The 19,427-nt window shown below is 44.2% G+C and overlaps 1 protein-coding gene and 1 long non-coding RNA gene across 3 annotated transcripts in view; both read left to right on the top strand.

Moving 5' to 3' along the window:
- The window catches only part of TNFAIP8 (TNF alpha induced protein 8), a 101,899-nt gene that overhangs the window by 19,615 nt on the left and 62,857 nt on the right, over positions 1-19,427 (top strand). The gene's annotated exons all lie outside the window — the stretch shown is intronic.
- Positions 100-14,485, top strand: LOC145722760 (uncharacterized). The gene is made up of 3 exons (XR_014147276.1): positions 100-9,762; positions 9,852-10,328; positions 10,560-14,485. It is a non-coding gene; the product is annotated as an uncharacterized LOC145722760 (long non-coding RNA).

Below are 19,427 nucleotides of genomic sequence, written 5' to 3'. Positions count from 1 at the left end.
CATTGACTCCTTTTTACCATGTTAACCAACTGTCTCCTAACATGATGATGTAGCTAGATGGGGGTTCTTAGTTATTTTGCTATTTCTATCATTAGTCATAGTCATTAATACAAGTGATGATCAAGGTAAATTTGCCTTCCTGGTCAGCTTACCACATCAGGAATAATATACTTTATAATTATGTTGTTTGTCTATACTTATTGTATATCATCTCTTATAATTTAGCACAGAGATGATGATCAGATTTCTTTGTGTTTCCCAGAGGGGTGACTGCATCTTGGTGTGGCTCCCACGGCTTGGTCTATAAAAGGACCCTCAAAGCATTGTTCCTGGTTATTTTTTGTTTTAATTTATGGTGTAAAGAGAGGTATGCAGTCTTGCTAGCCACCCAGACCAGCTACAATGAGTCCCAAAGGGGACAGTCCTTACAAGAAGGACTCTGTTAGATCCTAACTTACTCCTGAATTCATGAGAGGACCTGCACTGGGCTGGAATCCTCTTTAAAATGTTGGAGGATTCAGAATCTTCTTAATTAGAAGTCTATGAAATAGCTTCAGTTCCTGGGAGTGGGACCAGGGTGCCTGCGATGGGAGGGTTCTGCCAGGTTCGGGCTTTTGGGACAAAGTTTTTGAGCAAACCTCTGAAAGGGGCTGCATTTATTATTGCCGGCCTCCTACCCTCGTTACCTTCTCTGACTCTGGCCTGTTCATCACCTGGACACTGCACAGCCGCTCGTGCCCTGAGTTAAGTGAGGGAGATCTGGGTGGGAGGCGAGTCCTGGGGTAGAGGTGAGGCAAGGTTGCTCTGTGTTCCTGGCGGGATTTCTTAAAATCCAGGGCTGGGATCAGAGTCCAGACTACAATTGTTACTCCCTCCACATGACCAAGTCCTTAAAGTTAAAAAAATATATTAAAAAAAAAAAGAAATGAAAAGAAAATTAAAAATTACAGAACTATCCAAAGCCACTCTGAATTCAGCCCGAGGCACAACTTCACCAAGGGTTTTGTTTTCTTTTTCTGTTCTTATCATTCAGTCAATCAACTAATGATGACTGAGTGACTTACTAAAGCTGGCAGAGAACTGAACAACAACAAAGGAGGTCCCTGCCCTCTGGGAAGCATTCATCCAGTTCTAAGACAAAGGTTAGGATACAAATAATTGGAATGTGATGGAGACCCCATCAAAGAGGTCTATCAGTTATCTATTGCTGCGTAACAAATTGCCCTAAAGCTTAGCAGCTAAAAACAACAATAAGCATCTATTACATAAGTGCCTGGAATCCGGGAGCAACTTAGCTGGGCGATACTGACTTGGGTTCTCTCAGGAGTCAGCAAGTTGTTTGCAGACATCTGAAGATCTTTCTGTTTTTTTTTTCTCTGTGTGTGTGCGTGCGCTCATGCACGTTTTCTCCTAAGGATGTAATTCCAAGGTGGTTCGCTTGCACGACTACAAGTCTGTGCTGTCTCTGAACAGGAGGCCTCAGTCCCTCACCATGCAGCCGTCTGCACCTCCACGCAGTGTCCTCATCATGTGGTGAATGGCTTTGCACACGTCAAAGTGGAAGCCTCTCACATCTTTCACAGTCAAGCCTTGAACGTCACACACCGTCACCTGCACAATATCTCATTGGTTACACAGCTCTCACCATCCATCCATCCTGGGTGGGGATGCTGGGGATGTGGGAAGCATTGCAGGCCGTCTTGGGGACTGGCTGTCCCAAGGCGCGGAGATCTTGTGTAGTAATGAAAAGTCAGTGTTGGGGCGCCTCTGGGAGGAGTCTGACTGTGAAACGGCTGGATTTTTCAGTAGCTGAGGTGGTGGGAGAGACTATTGAGAAGGATGGAGCATCAAGAGCAAAAAAGGTTGGGCAGAGACAGGTATCTGTGTGTTCAAGGAGCATTTGCCAGAGCAAAGCCGGGCAAGGTAAAGGAACCAGTGACTGTGCGGTCTCGAAGGCCAGGCCAGGGAGTTTGGACTTTCTTTGATTATCAGGGATGAGTTATGGGAAGTTTTTGAGCAGGTGAGTGACCTCATCGTTGGTCTGTTTTAGCTTTAATCTGTGTGCGAGCTTTAGGTTTTCCATTCCCTTCCTTCCTTTGGCCCCTCTGTACCATCCAGCTTGGCAATCCTGTAATTTTGAAAATTCTGTAGCACTTCTCCACCTGTGCCCCTTGATCCCTTCCTACCTGGGACTGTTAGGTTTTCGTGTTTCTGTCTTATCATAAGTAGATTACAAGGGCCATAACGGCCATATCTTTATCCATTTCTGTTTCCCCTGCTGTGCCGAGCTCACTGGGTGCCCAATAAATATTTGCTCACTGATTGGATAATAGCAAGCAATTGCTACATGTGGGTACAGCCCCTGCTTCTGGCCTGAGGTGCCTAATTTACAGTGAAACCTTTTTCCAAAGAGCGAGCAGTTTGCGGTGGATTTGATTTATGTAAGCTGGAAAAAGTGGTTCGAACCAGTTTTGTGTGCTTGGCATTTGCCAAAATGTAGGAAACTTGGAATAATAGTTTTCTTTTTAAAAACACATGGTTTATTTTCAGCTTCAAAGAGAGTTCTTAGTTTGCCTCAATGAGGCAAGTGACATATTAACCAGCCACAGAGCGAAAGGTGGGCTGCTTGCCTCTTTCATTAGTGAAGGGCAGGCTCATTCATACACATAGAAGACGTTTGGGGAATAAAGCTCTTGTTCAGAATTTGGGGCCGGGTTTTGTCTCCCTCCCCCCTTACTCAGTTTGAATGAAATGATCATTGTCCATGTATTTTCCTTGAGTAAGTCAGGATTGCACCCTCGTCCCATGAAAGCAGGAAAGGTCTGGTTTAAAGCTAGCCAAGACAGCGTTCTCTTGAAAATCTGTATCAAACAACCCAACAAGCAAAAACTCAGGAATGCAGACTCTGTTGTCAAAAACTTGCAGACCTCCGTAACCTTGAACCACCCAGGACTTGAAGAGAGAAAGCAGACAAGGTGGCAGCAAATGAGCTTGCAGAGAGAAAGAGGTCAAGAAGAGAATATCTGTGGGAGGGGGAGGGGAGCAGGCCCTGCTCGCAGAGTCCCAGGAAGGCCCGGAAATGGCCTGGGTTCCAGAGGCGAGGCCAAGGGCCTCAGGGTGGGAGAGGGGGGTGTCAGAGTGGGCAAGGAGTGAGGAGGATTCTCATGATAACGAAGCAGGGAAGTTCCTCCAGGACAGCTCTGGAATAAAGCAGCCAGTCCAGAGAGTGGGCCGGAGGGCTGTTTCTGGGATGAACAATGAAACTGATGAAAAAAAGAAGAAAAAAGAAAGAATGGGAAGTTCTGGGTTTGAATCTTGTCTCTGTCACCAGCGATCTGTGAATGTAAACAAATCAGTATTTTTGGACTTCCTTTTCCTTGTTTGTTAAAAAAGAAGGTTGGAGCAGGGGCACCTGGGTGGCTCAGTCAGTTAAGCATCTGCCTTTGGCTCAGGTCAGGATCCCAGGGTCCTGGGATGGAGTCCTGCATGGGGCTCCTTGCTGAGCAGGGAGCCTGCTTCTCCCTTTCCCTCTGCCCCTTCCCCTACTCGTTCTCTCTCTTTCTCTCTCTCTCTGACAAACAAAGAAAATCTTAAAAAAAAAAACAAAAAGGTTGGAACATATAATGTTTAAGGTCCAAACTCTGATACGTTGGGATTCTACTGGGTAAACAAGGCTCTAAAACCCCCAGAAGTTCTACTCTGAAGCGTCTACCTAAGAGAAATGAAACCTATGTCCACGCGAACTCTTCTATGCAAATATTCATAGACGTATTCTACATAAAATCTCCAGACTGGAAACAGTCTAAAGAGCCACCCGTTAGTGAATGGATAACAAAACGTTAGGTATTTATACAAGGGAATACTATTCAGCACTAAAAAAAGAAGAAAGAGCTTTATCGGCTACGACATGGATGACCCTCAAAAACACTACGCTGAGTGGAAGAAACCAGACGTGAGGCTATGTATTGTATGGTTCCCTTTAATTAAAGCAATGCCCAGAAAAGGCAGATGTATGAAGACAAGAAGTATATTACTGGTGGCCTGAAGCTGAGATGAGAATGGAAATTAACTGCAAGGAGGCACTTTGGGGATGAAGAAATGTTCTAAAACTGGCTCGTGGTGATGGTTGTACAACTTTCTAAATTTACCAAAATCATGGCATCATACAGTTACAATTGCATGTGCTTCTAATGTATGCTTGTAAATTATACCCCAGTAAAGCTGTGAAAAGGACAAGGTAACCAACAAGGGGTAGGAGGGGGGAGAGGTAGAAGTGAAACAAGATTGGCAATATGTTGATTATTGTCAAAGGTGGCTAAGGGGTAATGAGGGCTCCTTATACTCTTCTTTCTACTTTTGCGTGTGTCTGAAATTTTGCGTAATAAAAGAGTTTTAAAAAACCTAAGGATAAAGCAAAAAAGGCAATCACAAGGCTGTTACTGTGTGGCAGTCAGATAACACTTACAGCATATGTCTTACATTTTACAGTGGGGAATGTCCTAGACACTCTTGGGATATGATTTAACCCCCACTGACACCAAATCCACAGAATATCAAGTCACTTTTAATATGTTAGCTGTGTTAGCTTTTCCCAATACCTTTAGCAGGCACTTGACAAAATCATGGTGATCACATCATCAGGAAGAAGGTTATATTTTCGTAGGCATATTCTGTTTTAGTAAGTGTGATACATTTTGGAAAGGATAAAATTAAAGTAAGCTTTAGTTCAAGGGAAGTCTCAATCTTAGAGAAGTAGACCTTCTAAAACCGTGTCATTTGTAAGAGCTCTGATAGCTGGATTTTTCAATGCCTGAAACCTAGAGACAACATTCCATTTCATTTTTTTTTAAGACTTTATTTATTTGAGAGAGAGAGAGAGAGAGAGAGCACATGAGTAGTGGGGAGGGGCAGAGGAAGAGGGAGAAGCAGACTCCCTGCTGAGCAGGGAGCCCCACATGGGGCTTGATCCCAGGACCCTGAGATCATGACCTGAGCTGAAGGCAGACGTTTAACCGACTGAGCCACCTAGGCGCCCTGTCATTGGTGATTTTTAAAGATTTTTAACAAATCGTTTTTGTATGGAAAAGAATTGGAACTAATCTGGAAGTATTAAGGCACGTATTCATAATGTACCAGAAATGTAGTCCTATTTCTTAGGGTAAAATATATTCCAAGTATTAGCCAAGATACCAAGGATTTTGCCACTGTGCCCCGCCCTGTCCACTGTCACATCTAACTCTTTTGTATTGGGGAAAGTGGAAGAAAATGTGAATCCAGGAACTGGAGAGGGATAGATGTTCCTAGGAATTTTCCACTTTGTCCTCCGGAAAGAAGACAACACTTAGATTACATAACTTCTATGATCCCATCAAACCCTAAAATACTTTGAGTGGTTTCAGTCCTCATCTTAGCAAATAAGGGAAAGGAAGGGTTGATTATTCACTTTCTAGATATTTGGAATCAGAGGGTGAAATTTGGTGACCTCTTTGGGGTCAGACTGGCCAGTGCATTGAACTTGACCTTCAAACCCCTGTATGTCCAGGTCATTTGGTTCTTAGGTGTAGCTCTCTGGCAGCTGTTTACTGGCATCTTGTGCACTACAGACCCCCATGCTTTCAGGGGTGACAGCCTCCAAGGCTTATATTCCAGAGATAATCCAGAAATATGCACATCCCTTTATTAGAGAAGGTAATTTCTAGAGAACCCTGACTAGTTTTGTTTTTGTTTTTTTCTCCTCTGCTTCTAGTATATTTCTTCTTAGTCACTGGGTAAAGGTTAAAAATAAACATACACCTTTCTTCAGGAAGGATGGGAAAAATGAGTTTTATTTCTCTTGAGAAATGGTTCTGCAGAGCTGTCAAATTATTCACCGGTATCAGGTGGGACAGCATCTGATGTTCCGCAGTTGCTTCACAACTTTTTCCCATTATCTTTTTTTTTTTTAATAGAGAGAGAGGGAGGAGGGGCAGAAGAAGAAGGAGAGAGAGAATCTTAAGCAGACTCCCTGCTGATCATGGAGCCTCCTCAGGGGCTCGATTTCAGGACTCTTGAGATCATAACTTGAGCTGAAATCAAGAGTCCGATGCTTAACCAACTGCGCCATCCAGACGCCCCCAGTGGGCATTTTATGAGCTCACCTGGAGGGTGTTCCTCATCTGACTGTCATTTTTTTCATTGAGGTTAGCTGGATCCGTGCATTCAATTTCATTCTTAATTAACACTTTACAAGCGTATGATCTAAGAGGGTTCACCCACAAAAATGAGAACCCAAGATTGCAGAGCCAAGCAAGTCCCCTGTCATACGCTGAGGAGAGAAGAAGAAAAGTGAAAATATTCCTGGACCTTCTCCCTGCCCTAATTTTGTATCAGTGTTGAGAGATAGCTCCTAATTGGGATTTCGAATTCTGGGTGGAGAGCTGATACTGTAGATTGTTATGCTTTGAGTCATTGGAGACTATAATTTCTGTCTTCATTCATTTGGTTTTATTATATAGTTTTAGAAATCTGCTTGAAAAGCCCCACTTGTCTCCTCTTCTTCTCTTCTCTGAGAAAGACTCCTGCACTTTAGAGTCCTACCAAGCAGAAACCACAAACTAGGAAATTGGGGAACCAGGGTCTGTTTTCCTGGTGGATTCCTTTAGGGCAACAGCTCTGCAGCCAGAATAAACATTCCAGTTCGGTTAGCGATAACTTCTTGGTTTTCTATTATCCATGCTAGTGAGGTCATGAAGAATATGCTCATTTTAATGAGCGTCGTGTTTTGTTTAAAGTGTGTGTCGTCTGGTAGAAAATGCTTGGAGGTCAGAAGCCTGCAAATTAGGTCCCAGCTAATGTTTTGCTACTGGTAGCCTATTATGCAGAAAACAGTTGAGCTCCTTTTTTCTGCCTCTGCTCTCTCCTGAGGTGTATAGTGTGAGCACAACTGTGTGCTCTGGGCTGGGCTCAGTTAGATGTACCTGCGCCTCTTGTGGATAAATGTAACTGTGCATCTTGGCTTGAATCCCAGATCCCTCAGAGATTGGAGACAATACTTTCTCTTCCGCCATCTTGTGGGTGCAAGTGAGTGAAGTAAATCCAAAGCAATAGATAACGGCATGAAATCAGAAAGGTTGAATGCTTGCTTCAGACAAATAAAACAGAGAGGAAAAACAAGTTGAGTTTAAGTAGCAGTTTCTCAGGGCGTGTGCTAAGGAAAACAAGTCATCATGGGCAGCAACAGGAACTGATGGGGAGAAAGGGTGAACCTTCCCCCAAAGGGGCACATGCATTCATGAGATGGTCACCCTTTCTGCACGTTCTTACTGGTCACATTGTTTAAGTGAATCCAATAGTAAGAAGTAAATACAAAACAGCCACAATTAGTTTCTGGCACCTTGTGCAATATTCCTCCCCCCCTCCCCGCCGCCTTGTTAGGGGGTGAAATATTTCACCTAAGTAAATTTAACAGGTGTCAACATTTCAACCAGTTTGAGTGGAGATTTTGTCAACTTTTTTCTTCTCTATAATTAGAGAGACTGCCTTCCCTGGCTCTTCCTCCCAAGGGCTCGAGGATTTTTCTAAGAGACAAATCCCATTCTGTCGTTCCCCAGCTTGAAATTCTCAAAAGTGTTTTCAGGATGAAGTTCAAACTCCTTCACCTAACATAATAAAGGTCTGATGATCTGGGTCTAGTCCAACTTCCCAGCCTCATTTCCTTCCCCTCTTCCAAAGGCACTCTGTGCTTCAGCCACGAACTATTTCTTACGGTTAAATGAATCTAAACCTTTACACATATTGTTTCTTCTGCTTGGATTGCCTGACCTTCATTAGGCTAATTCCTCTGGATTCAAGCTTTGAGATGCTTCCAAGTGGGCCCCCCTCCCCTATAAATCCCTGGTGCCCCCAAATAAATTGGATGCTGTTCTTCCAGTTTCCCCTGGGACCTCTATCATGAACTTACTCCTGTGCTGTAAATGTGGGACTCCTGGCCTGCCTTCCCCACTAACAGTCATAATACAGACGATTCTTGATCTACCTCACTGGGTTACATCCTGGTGAACCCATTGTAAGTTGAAAATGTCATGACATCGGGCGCCTGAGTGGCTCAGTTGGTTAAGCGACTGCCTTCGGCTCAGGTCATGATCCTGGAGTCCCGGGATCGAGTCCCGCATTGGGCTCCCTGCTCGGCGGGGAGTCTGCTTCTCCCTCTCCCACTCCCCGTTTGTGTTCCCTCTCTCGCTGTGTCTTTCTCTGTCAAATAAATAAATAAAATCTTTAAAAAAAAAAATATCATGACATCAAAAATACATCTAATACACCTAAGCTACCGCACATCCTAGTTTAGTCTAGCTGAACTTAAATGTGCTTAGAATACTTACACTTAAATCAGCCCATAGTTGGATAATGTCCTCTAACACAAAGCCTCTTTTATCATTAAGTGTTGAAGATCCTGTGTAATTGATCAACTACTGTTCTGAAAGTGAAAAAGGGAATGGTTGTGAGTGTATCGGTTGTTTACCCTGGTGATCATGTGGCTGCCTGGGAGCTGGGGTTCCCTGCTGCCGTCCAGCATCTTGACAGAGTATTGTACACATAACGCTAGTCTGGGAAAACATCAAAATTCAAAATTCGAAGTACGATTTGTACTGACTGCGTATCAGGTTTAGCACCATCGTAAAGTTGAAAAATCGTCAAACCATCCTAAGTCGGGAACTGTCCGTTGCTAGCATTTATTGAGCAGTTACTAAACACTGGGTGCTTTTCTAAGGGTTTTATTTGTATTAACTCATTTAATCCCCAAGGAACCCTTTACATTAGAAACTATTGTGTTCTGCATCTTAAAGATGAGGACACTGGGTCACGGGATGCTATTCACCTTAACCAAGGTCTTGCTGCTACCCGCTGGTACAAGGAGGATTTGCTCTCAGGCATCCTGGCTTCACAGCGTCAACCACCGTACCCACTGCCTCTGTGTGCAGGGGCTGGGTCCCTCGTTAGGGTACCCAGTGGGCGTGCCATATTTATAGGAACGAATGAATGAGTGAGTGCAATGTTGCACTGTGAGCCTGCAGAGCCGGGATGGTGTGAAACAAGGGATATACCAGACTGGCGTTTAAAACTCTCTTTAGGGACGCCTGGGTGGCTCAGTCAGTTAAGCGTCTGCCTTCAGCTAAGGCCATGATCTCAGGGTCCTGGGATCGAGCCCCGTGACAGGCTCCCTGCTCATCAGGGAGCCTGCTTCTCCCTCTGCCTCTGCCCTCCCAGCCTCCGCTCGTGCTCTCTTTTGCTCTCTCGAATAAATAAAAAAATCTTAAAGTAAATAAACAAATAAAAGTAAAATTCTCTTTAACTTGACTGCCTCCTCGTAGGTGGTTGTCAGGTTTTGGTGTGACCCCTACTATTCTTACCTTGATTAGTAAGAAAAATCTTTATTGTCTTATTTAAACACAGACTGAATTGTCAAGAGAGAAGGGCTTGTGCGTGTGTGTTGGGGGGTGTGTAGAATGTTGACTACAGCGGAAGGTAGTGATGACCTTCTGGAAACTTCTGGCCCTCCATGACCCGCAGGGAAACCTGAACCCCTTCCCTGCTGCAACTCATGGCAAAGTCCTGAAAGCCTTCAGAATCCGTATCATATACGATGTGTAGGCATCACCATTCTTGTCTCGTTGGGAACGTTGTGACGTCAAGGCCATGATTACGTGAACTCACTTCTATCAGATGAAAGTAGCATAACTACCTCTGGTTTTGTGTTTTGGTTTTGTTTTTGTTGTTTTTGTTTTTGTTTTTGTTGGTTTTGTTTTTGTTGTTTTTGTTTTTGTTGTTTTGTTTTTGTTGTTTTTGTTTTTGTTTTTGTTTTTTTCAGGGAGTAGTTTCTTTTCAATAAACTGACAGTATCCTTTTAGAAATTACTTTCAGTCATCTTCTGTTTAAATCTGGCAGCATAGGTTTCTCTTTTGGATGCCTCAGGAAGCAGATCAACACATCTCTCTTTAATACAATTTAACTTAAATGATTCATTTTCTTAAATTCTAACCCTGTGCTTGAAACTGTATCTCAGCAGAACAGACAAGTCCTGAGGAATGGTGAGGGGAAAATTATCTTTGAAGAAGGACATATAATTAAATCCTTTGCAAGTAAGCCAATGTGCTATGGCTTCTATCATGATGGATGGAGAAGATAATACCACATTACTTAGAGGGAGTGAGGTAAACTTAAATCTTTAGACTTCAGCTGAAACACAGAGGAAGAGCCATTTGAAGTGTAAGTTCTGGGATGCTGAGCTCCCAGTTACAGGCTCACCCTATGAGCAGAATCTTAATAAGCTGATCTGCAGAAGATAATGGGAGGTCTGAGAAAATATAGGGTATTTATTTATTTATTTTTTTTAAATATTTTATTTATTTATTTGAGAGAGAGAGAATGAGAGAGAGAGAGAGAGCGCGCACATGAGAGGTGGGAGGGTCAGAGGGAGAAGCAGACTCCCCGCCGAGCAGGGAGCCCGATGCGGGATTCGATCCCGGGACTCCGGGACCATGACCCGAGCCGAAGGCAGTCGCTCAACCAACTGAGCCACCCAGGCGCCCGAAAATATAGGGTATTTAAAGCATCTTTTTGATACTCATGTTAGGGGTTCCTCCTCCTAAAAAGGAACTGATTTTTTTAGGGTGCCTGGGTGGCTCAATGGGTTAAGCGTCTGCTTTCAGCTCAGGTCATGATCTCAGGGTCCTGGGATTGAGCCTGAATGAGGCTCCCTGCTCAGTGGGGAGTCTGCTTCTCCTCTCCCGCTGCCCCTTCTCCCTCTCTCGCTCTCTCTCCATCTCAAATAAATAAATAAAATCTTTAAAAAAAAAAAAAGGAACTGATTTTTTAAAAGACCATTTTTCTTAACCGAATATGTTGGAGGAGAACATGTGTGTTTCCTAAGATCTAGATCCTTCCTATTTGAATGGTAGTATCATTTCTAATTTTAAAAGTCACTGGGAACGAAGTTTGTGAAACTCTGCTGCCTTAGATCTACTTTTCACGAATTATAAAGGTTGCCCACCTTGGGTCACGAATACAGATATTGAAATCATAAGAGCCCAGGCCACTGTTGGACGGTTTGTAGGAATTACTCTGCCTTCGATCTGGGTAGGCCAGAGGAATCTGCATTTTCACCAACCTCCCTTGGTGAGGCTGAAGATGGAGGACCACAGGTGGGAAACACTGGCCTAAGGTCTTCACCTTCTGGGGGTTCTTCAGGGCCCCAGACTGCCTGTGCCTGGGTCCTGACCCTGTCCTTCTGGCTGCCATCCTCTGCTGGGTGTGCTTGGCCTTGGCCAGAACCTGTCTCCCACTCCGCTCTCTCCCTCAGAGTAGAACGCTTGCTCGGCTTTGCAGAGCCATTTCCCAGAGGACAGGACTCCCTCTGAATTTCCAACCCTCTCCACCCCCAGTACAGACACCAGGCTATAGCTTTTGGAAAGACTTACTGAGTGATCAGGAAGCAGAGAAGAAGCAAAACCCTACTAGGTGCTCAGAATCCCTTTTAGTGAAGATCCCCTTTCTTCGGTCCTTGCTTTTCATTTTTTATAAAATAAAAAGTCTCATGGGGGTGGTTTTCCCAGAAGGGACAGCCTGTCAATGGTTGTCCAAGCAACTACCTTTTAGAAGCTTGAAACTACTTAACACTTGGTTTGTTCCATTTTTATTTGGAAATAATGTGTGTTTAATGAAAGCTTAGGAATATAAGGTAAAGTAAAATAAAGCTTAAGGAATATAAGGTAAAGTAAAATAAAACAAATAAATCATCTTTCTCCTCTCCTTACTTTAGAGTTACAAGTAGCTTTCCAGAAAGTTTCTATGCATGTGTGTATGTACATGAGGGATCACACCACTGTATTTCATGGGCCCTAAGGTGCCGTTGGCTCCATTAATACTCCAGTTTCCCAGATGGTGAGATGTGAACAAATGTGCATTTTACTGTTGATAAAATAAAGACAGTTACTCTTCTGAGACTCACTTTTTTTTTTTTACTTCATGGTATTTCATATTCCAAATCTGTATTCAAATACATGCCTGTATTCCAAATTTATGAATGTATCATGATTTGTTTAAGAATTTCCTTATTGGGGCGCCTGGGTGGCTCAGATGGTTGGGCATCTGCCTTTGGCTCAGGTCATGATCCCAGGGTCCTGGGATCGAGCCCCACATCAGACTCCTGGCTCGGCGGGGAGCCTGCTTCTCCCTCTCCCTCTGCCTCTCTCCCTGCTCATGCTCTCTCTCTCCCTCTCTGTATCTCTGTGTCTCAAGTGAATAAATAAAACCTTTAAAAAAAAAAAGAATTTCCTTATTATTGGACATTCGTAATACTTAGAGGTTTCCATATTCCACGTCATCCTGCAGCAAATATCCTTGTTTGTATGTCACTGTATACAAGCAGTTATATTTATAAGGTAAGTTTCTAGAAGTAGAATTGCTGGGTCAAAAGGTATGCACGCAATATATTTTATTTTTTTGGTGCAACTTTTATAACTCTTTGACTAGTTCCTTTTGTTTTCAGGGTTAGAAAGGAACCCCACACACAGATGAATAGCTTCTGCCAGGGTCCTTTGTAGAGAGAATTGTATAATAATAATAATAATAAATTGTGTATCTTGCAATCAATGGCATTTTGGAACTGACAGAATACGATGTAGTTAAGTGTCTGTGTTTGTATGTAGATGCCCTTCAAGACTTATTTGGAAATGATTTTCACTCTGATTTAATGATGAAAATAGTTTTATTCTTTTCCCATTGAAGCAGTCTTGGAAACCAGCCAGAGTTTTTCAGATGCCCTGTTTTTTTTATCAGCAACGACTGCTCTCCTTTAGAATTTGCACCTGTAATTTGAAAGCAAGACTTCTTTTACTAAAGAGCCCTATTTCAAGGAAAAATCAAGTCGTAAACAGCAGCTTGACAAACAGTAATGCCATGTCTCTTGGAGATACAGAATTTAGAAGCGGATTCCAGCCCCCACCCCTAACATACAGAGGAGGTAACTTCTTAGGGCTCAACACGCGCCCTAAGAGAACAATACAAAAATAATATTATTAAGTGAACGTGGCCGAGCTCAAAGGCACCCTTTAGTCAGGAAATGATAGCTTTGGTGCAGACGACAGCATTGTCCCTTGTCCTGCTGACTTTCTGGCAGTCTTGTACCTGTGAACTCTCGTGGGGTCCCCATTATTTCCCAGGGGCTCGGTGTGGACGAGTCAGCCCCTCACATCTGCCTCTCCCTTTCTGTTTAATTAGGTTTGAGATCTGTATTCTCCTCTCTACCCCTCTTCCTCCGCCTTTACTTTTTGGTTTTCCAGCTGGTATGCCTTTCGCCTGCCTCTTGGCACCAGGAAGCTTCCATGACATCAAGGGATGGCCTTGGTCCTTGTCTTAAGCAGTTGGCACTTAATAGATGTTCTTGGCTGCCCTGGCGGTCCTGGCCCTTCTTCAGGCCGTTCTCAGAGTGCCCTGGCAGGGTGTCTGAGCTCATGTGTGCTCCTCTCTGCCCCACAGAAGTTGACTCATTTTCTCGCTGGTTATCTGTCCTCTGCCTTGTCACAAAGCAAGGGCCGTTGTGCACGTGCATGATAAAAATTGTTAAACTGCTTCTTGTTAACGGTCACCTGGTATTGCTGGAGACAGTTCTTTGCAGGTTCAGTTGCTTTTTGTGAAATACAAAGATCAAAGACCTTTTCTGCAGTTTCCTCCCCTTCTCAAACCACAGTTTCCTTCCTCTGTATTCAGAGCTTTTGCAACGCACATTCGAATTCTACTTTCTCAACCCGAGTAGCAAATAATATCTGCATCACACCAAAAGGACATGTGGGCCGCTTCGTCGGTCACTGCTGGGTACCTGTGAGCAGACCGTCTTGCGAGGCATCTAGAGGGAGAGTGAGAAGTCCCTCTGTCTTAAGGGAGATAAGTCTTAATGGAGGTAGGCCTCGCTGGTTTTCGACTTTTCTGGACCCTTCAGAGAATCTGCGGCAAGCTTGAGGGTGGTGGGGTGATGCTTGGTAACAGAGGAGAGCCGCGGTTCACCCTGGCACATTCTCCAAAAGTGATCCCCCTTCAAGGGTTGTTTAAATAATAGGTTAACTACGACCCAGCAATTGCACTACTGGGTATTTACCCCAAAGATACAAATGTAGTGATCCGAAGGGGTAAATGCACCCCAATGTTTATAGCAGCAACATCCACAATAGCCAAACTGTGGAAAGAGCCTAGATGTCCATCAACAGATGAATGGATAAAGAAGATGTGGTATATATATGCAATGGAATATTATGCAGCCATCAAAAAAACTCCCGAAATCTTGCCATTTGCAACAATGTGGATGGAACTAGAGGGTATTATGCTGAATGAAATAAGTGAATCACAGAAAGACAAGTATCATATGATCTCACTGATATGAGGAATTTGAGAAACAAGACAGAGGATCATAGGGGAAGGGAGGGAAAAATGAAACAAGACAAAACCAGAGAGGGAGACAAACTATACGAGACTCTTAATCTCAGGAAACAAACTGAGGGTTGCTGGAGTGGGGGGGGTGGGAGGGATGGGGTGGCTGGGTGATGGACATTGGGGAGGGTATGTGCTATGGTGAGTGCTGTGAATTGTGTAAGACTGTTGAATCACAGACCTGTACCCCTGAACCAAATAATATGTTATATGTTAATAATAAATAATAAATAAATAAATAACAGGTTAACAAGATTGCTCTCAGACTAACAAGAAGATGAGAGTAAAATTGCTCTGAAATAGGTGAAGACCGGGCGCCTGGGTGGCTCAGTTGGTTAAGCGACTGCCTTCAGCTCAGGTCATGATCCTGGAGTCCCGGGATCAAGTCCTGCATCGGGCTCCCCGCTCAGTGGGGAGTCTGCTTCTCCCTCTGACCGTCTCTCCTCTCATGCTCTCTCTCACTCTCTCTCTCTCAAATAAATAAAATCTTTAAAAAAAAATAGGTGAAGGCCAGGGGTGGGCCAAAGCCTAGTCTTGAAGGCTGATGAAAATGCTCTGAGAGCAGGGGTCCCCCTTCCCTTCCTTCTCCTTTTCCTTTTCCTTCTCTATTCTCCAAAATCCACTTGAGTTTTTGAACAAAAGCATCGATCCACTTGAGAGTTGGTGAACAAAAACATTATACTCCAAACGCTTAAACATTCCTAGCTTTGTTTGGCATTCATTTTAAAGGGAACAAAAGGGGGAAATGACAACATGAATTTTGAAAGGTTAAAATGAGTATTAAGAACCTAATGAGTGAGCCCTTTGCGATCCATTGGATGGGATAGGAAAAAGGATGATTAGCAAACGTGGAGTAAAATTAGTATGGAGTGTTGATGAAGGGACCTTGTGGGTATTCACTCAGGGAGGAGGAACAAAGCTCTGGGTTGTGGGGTTTGGGTATTAAGCAGAGGAATAAAAGTTTATGGAAACCTGTGGTCCATCCCAGGATGGGCAGAAGGTGACTTCTGTTGTTTCTCCAGGATGATTATAAAGTTCGGGACTGGCTTCCTCATGGCACAGGGATTCTTATCCAGTTTCCACCATGTCCGTCCTTAGAGAACCACTCCTCCCATCTGTGATTCTCTTTTTTTTCTGCGTCCTTTCTATTGCATTATTTTTCTGGGCTCTTTTTGTTGTGGAAAATAGATGTAGCGTCATGATATGGGCTATTGAAAATAGTCGCAGACAATCTTGTGATTGTAACTCAGGATCGGTTTAAATGGAACTCTTATCTAGAACATTTTCAATGGGAACCCAGGCATTATGTTTATCAGGAGGAACATGTTAGGTAACTACAGAGTGGTTCCGGGGCTGTGTGCTTTGGGGTGTCGTTTTTTACTTATCTGATAGGCAGACTTTGAGAAAGCCCAGGGTTGGAGGGAAAGTGGGAAACAGGTATTCTCAATCTCAAACACTATTGAAAAGATTGCAAGTTGGCATCTTTCCAAGGAGCAGTCTGTCAATACTGTGGTATCAAGATTGAAAAGACCCAGCGATTCCACTTCTAGGAATTAATTCTTCTGTAATAATTGGACGCATGTGTGAACATACTATACTCCATTCCGAGCTTAGCCACTGCAATATTACATGTAGTAGAAAAAATCGTAAAGGGCCTAAATGATCATCAAATTTAACCGAACCTAACTGAACTAAGGTTAGCTTAGTTGTGACCCTGCCAGATGACAGAAAGAAGAAAGAACTGTGTATGCTTCTTTTAAATTCTGCGATTTTGTATTAAGAAGCGGCTTAAGATGGAGTGGTTTTAGTTATTACGTATGAGTAGAACGTGATCCTCGTGGTTAAGCAGTTTATAGTCTGCCCAGAAGACAAGGCTCAAGCACATGACACACATTCGTGTATCTTGCTTAGCTTGTGAACGAAGTGCTAAATTGCAAGGCGTGGACTGATTCATTTATTCAACAAATATCTGAGTGCTTACTGTATGCTAGGCATTTATATGTTAGGTCCGGGGTTAAAATCAGGAGCAAAGTTTAGGTTTGCACCCTGTAGACAGGGTAATTTGTTCAAAAGCAATTAGCACGCAAATAACAGAGGCAAGAGGGGCTGTAGCATGGTGTCCGGGCGCCTGGGTGGCTCAGGTGGTTAAGCGTCTGACTTCGGCCCAAGTCCTGACCGACCATTCAGTCATAGCTGTGGACTGAGTAACGCTCAGAAGTAGTCCATGCCTCTGGGAGCCTACAGACTTGGTGGTAAAACCAGCTTTCCCATCAGATATGTTCTGAAGGATGTTTCTCTCTGTGTCTCTGTCTCCCTTGTGTGAACACAAGCTGGGGTTTTCTTGACAAATGTTAGGTCAGGTGAAGCGGGATTGTGTTCTGCAGGACTTCTCATTTTGATTCTTCAAGAAGCGTGCTGGATATGGTCTGTCACATTCACTGAAGTCCTTTGCTCATTAATGTGTATGGGACCGGCCTCTTTGGGAATGGTTTGATTTGGCCATACAAAGTCCTATGGAAATCTGGAGAAGGAAGACTCCAGGAATATAGGAAACTTTACCTCTTCTAGCACCTAAAACAATGCTTAGCACGGCTTAATAAATTTTTAGGGGGAGGAGAGCACCCCAGATCCAAAGATCAGAGTGTCCCAGTAAGGTAGTTTTGCCTTAGACTTTATACATATATATGCATAAATACATACATACATATATACATCCACTCACTTGTGTGCGGCTAACTGGGTAAGTGAATGCAAGAAAGGATTCAAAGTGAAGGAGATACTACTTGATTCACCTGTGGAGAAGGGGACCCTCAGAGCCGGGTCACAGAGGTTGGTGTGAGCAGAGCGTGTTTGTGGAAGGTAGTAGAAATTGGTCGTATTGATTGATTCCAATCAATTGATTCCAATTTCCAACTGGAATTGGAAATTGCTCTAGTCCTAGAATTTTGCAGTTTTATAGTGGGAAATAGTAAGGAGGACACTGACCGGTTACTCCAGGATCTGAGCAAAAGAGGCTTTCAGCCTTCAGGGTGCGCAGAAGAGTTTGGACTATCAGACAGAGGGAACTGTGGTAGATTTTTGACCAGAAGAGGGACAGCTTGGAAGTGGCGCTGAAAGAATATTTGACATCTGTGTGCAAGGTGGATGGCAGTTACACGAGCCAGCCAGAGGCACTTGCCAATCCAAGAGTGAGAAATGAGAGTCCTCGTAAGGAAAATAGGGCACCAGGGGGACGCTTGAAAAAAGAACCAGTAAAGCCTGGTGAGTGTGAGGGGTCAAAGCTGAACGCCAAGTTCACTGAAGGCAAGAACAGAAAGAGACCCACACAGTGCGCTGTGGTCTCGTGGATAGAGTCTGGGACAAACTGTGGATATTATGCCCCTTCTCTCTATTTGGGAGGTTCTCTCCCGACCTAGCCTTTCTAACCCAAATCAGTGAGAGCTTGAAATATTCACAGTTGGTGGAGTTCAGCCAACTGATTTGGGTTCTTTTTGGAGAACCGGGAGAACAGCCATTGTATGGTGGGGAAGAGCCCGGGCTTTGGTGTCGGAGAGAAATGGGTCCTGATTTTGCCTTGGCTGAATTTCTTACACTGCCTAAGCCGCAGAGGAGGCTAGGAAGGACAGTCCTGTCCTTGTCTATCGAATAGGGATGGTAATAGCATCTCCTTGAGGGCGCTGGCGGCAGTCGGTGAGATCATGCGTGCACGGCGCTTAGCAAGGTACCAGATGCACAGTAAACGCTCAGTCACGTTTGCCGATGCTTACTATTCCTGAACTGGGGGAAGAATCCCTGTCCTATGTGTTTGCATGTGTGTGTCTACTTGTTTTTGGTTTTTTTTTCCCCTGAAGAAAAAACTGGTAGGCTGGCACAGGGTCGATGGGGAGGCTGCTGTCAGCCTGGCACTTGGAGGGGGGGAACCGTGCCCTTGGGGGCCGTGGCATGCTGTTCTTTGCAAAACTTGGAACGGGCCCAACGTGGTTGAGCAGACCAAGGAGGCTGGCATAGCGAGGAAGGGAGAATTTCCATGTTTACGGTCATGGAGCTTTTGTACAGGAGTCCAGCTTTGCCCTCAGCTCCAGGTAGGTCGCTGGTCATGTCATCTGCTGTGAGGACGAACCCCCCTCACCCCCCCCCAGGAAGGGCTTGAGTGAGTTCCCATGAGAGTTCTCTGGGTTTCTTCCCAGCCCACAGATTGTGTATTATTTTTAATGAACTCAGCATTTCTCCAAGGCTGGGTTAGTGGCACACATTAAAGAACTGTCTTCGTGGGATAGCTGCAGTTTCCACCCTGTGAAGAACTAGTTCTGTGTTTCCTACCTCTGCAGCTTGGTTTCTACATCCCCCACACCGTAGAGCGTTTCGAGAGGCAGTGTTGGCATTCAAATAAATCTTTATGCTCTAGTTCCCCTCCCATCAAAAGGGCGAAGAAGTTTGCAGGTCAGAGCTACAGTTAACCTTTTTTTTTTTCCTGTTTCCTCTGCTTTTTTCTATTTACTGTCATCATGTCGATTCTGATACCAAGATAAGGACTACTCTAATTTGGGGGAATGGAAGGCATTTTGGTGTTGTGTGACATTGATTCGGTGACTCATTTGGTGCCATCGATGTACTCTAGAGCACAGATTCTCGTACTTGGCTGCCTAGTAGCATCTCCTGGCTTTAAAAAATCCGGATGCTGGGCGCCTGGGTGGCTCAGTTGGTTAAGCGACTGCCTTTGGCTCAGGTCATGATCCTGGAGTCCCGGGATCGAGTCCTGCATCGGGCTCCCTGCTGAGCAGGGAGTCTGCTTCTCCCTCTGACCCTCCCCCCCTCTCGTGTGCTCTCTCTCTCTCTCTCAAATAAATAAATAAAATCTTTAAAAAAAAAAAAATCCGGATGCCCAGGACCTAGCCCAAATGAATTAAATCACAATCTCTCAGGAAATCAGTATTTTTGGAAAATTCCTCATGTGCTTCCAAAGTGTAACT

The sequence above is a fragment of the Leptonychotes weddellii genome, chromosome 7 (genome assembly GCF_054177405.1).
Source record: "Leptonychotes weddellii isolate Sample4059 chromosome 7, ASM5417740v2, whole genome shotgun sequence".
Taxonomy (NCBI): Eukaryota; Metazoa; Chordata; class Mammalia; order Carnivora; family Phocidae; genus Leptonychotes; species Leptonychotes weddellii.
This window is presented reverse-complemented; position numbering and strand designations above follow the sequence as displayed.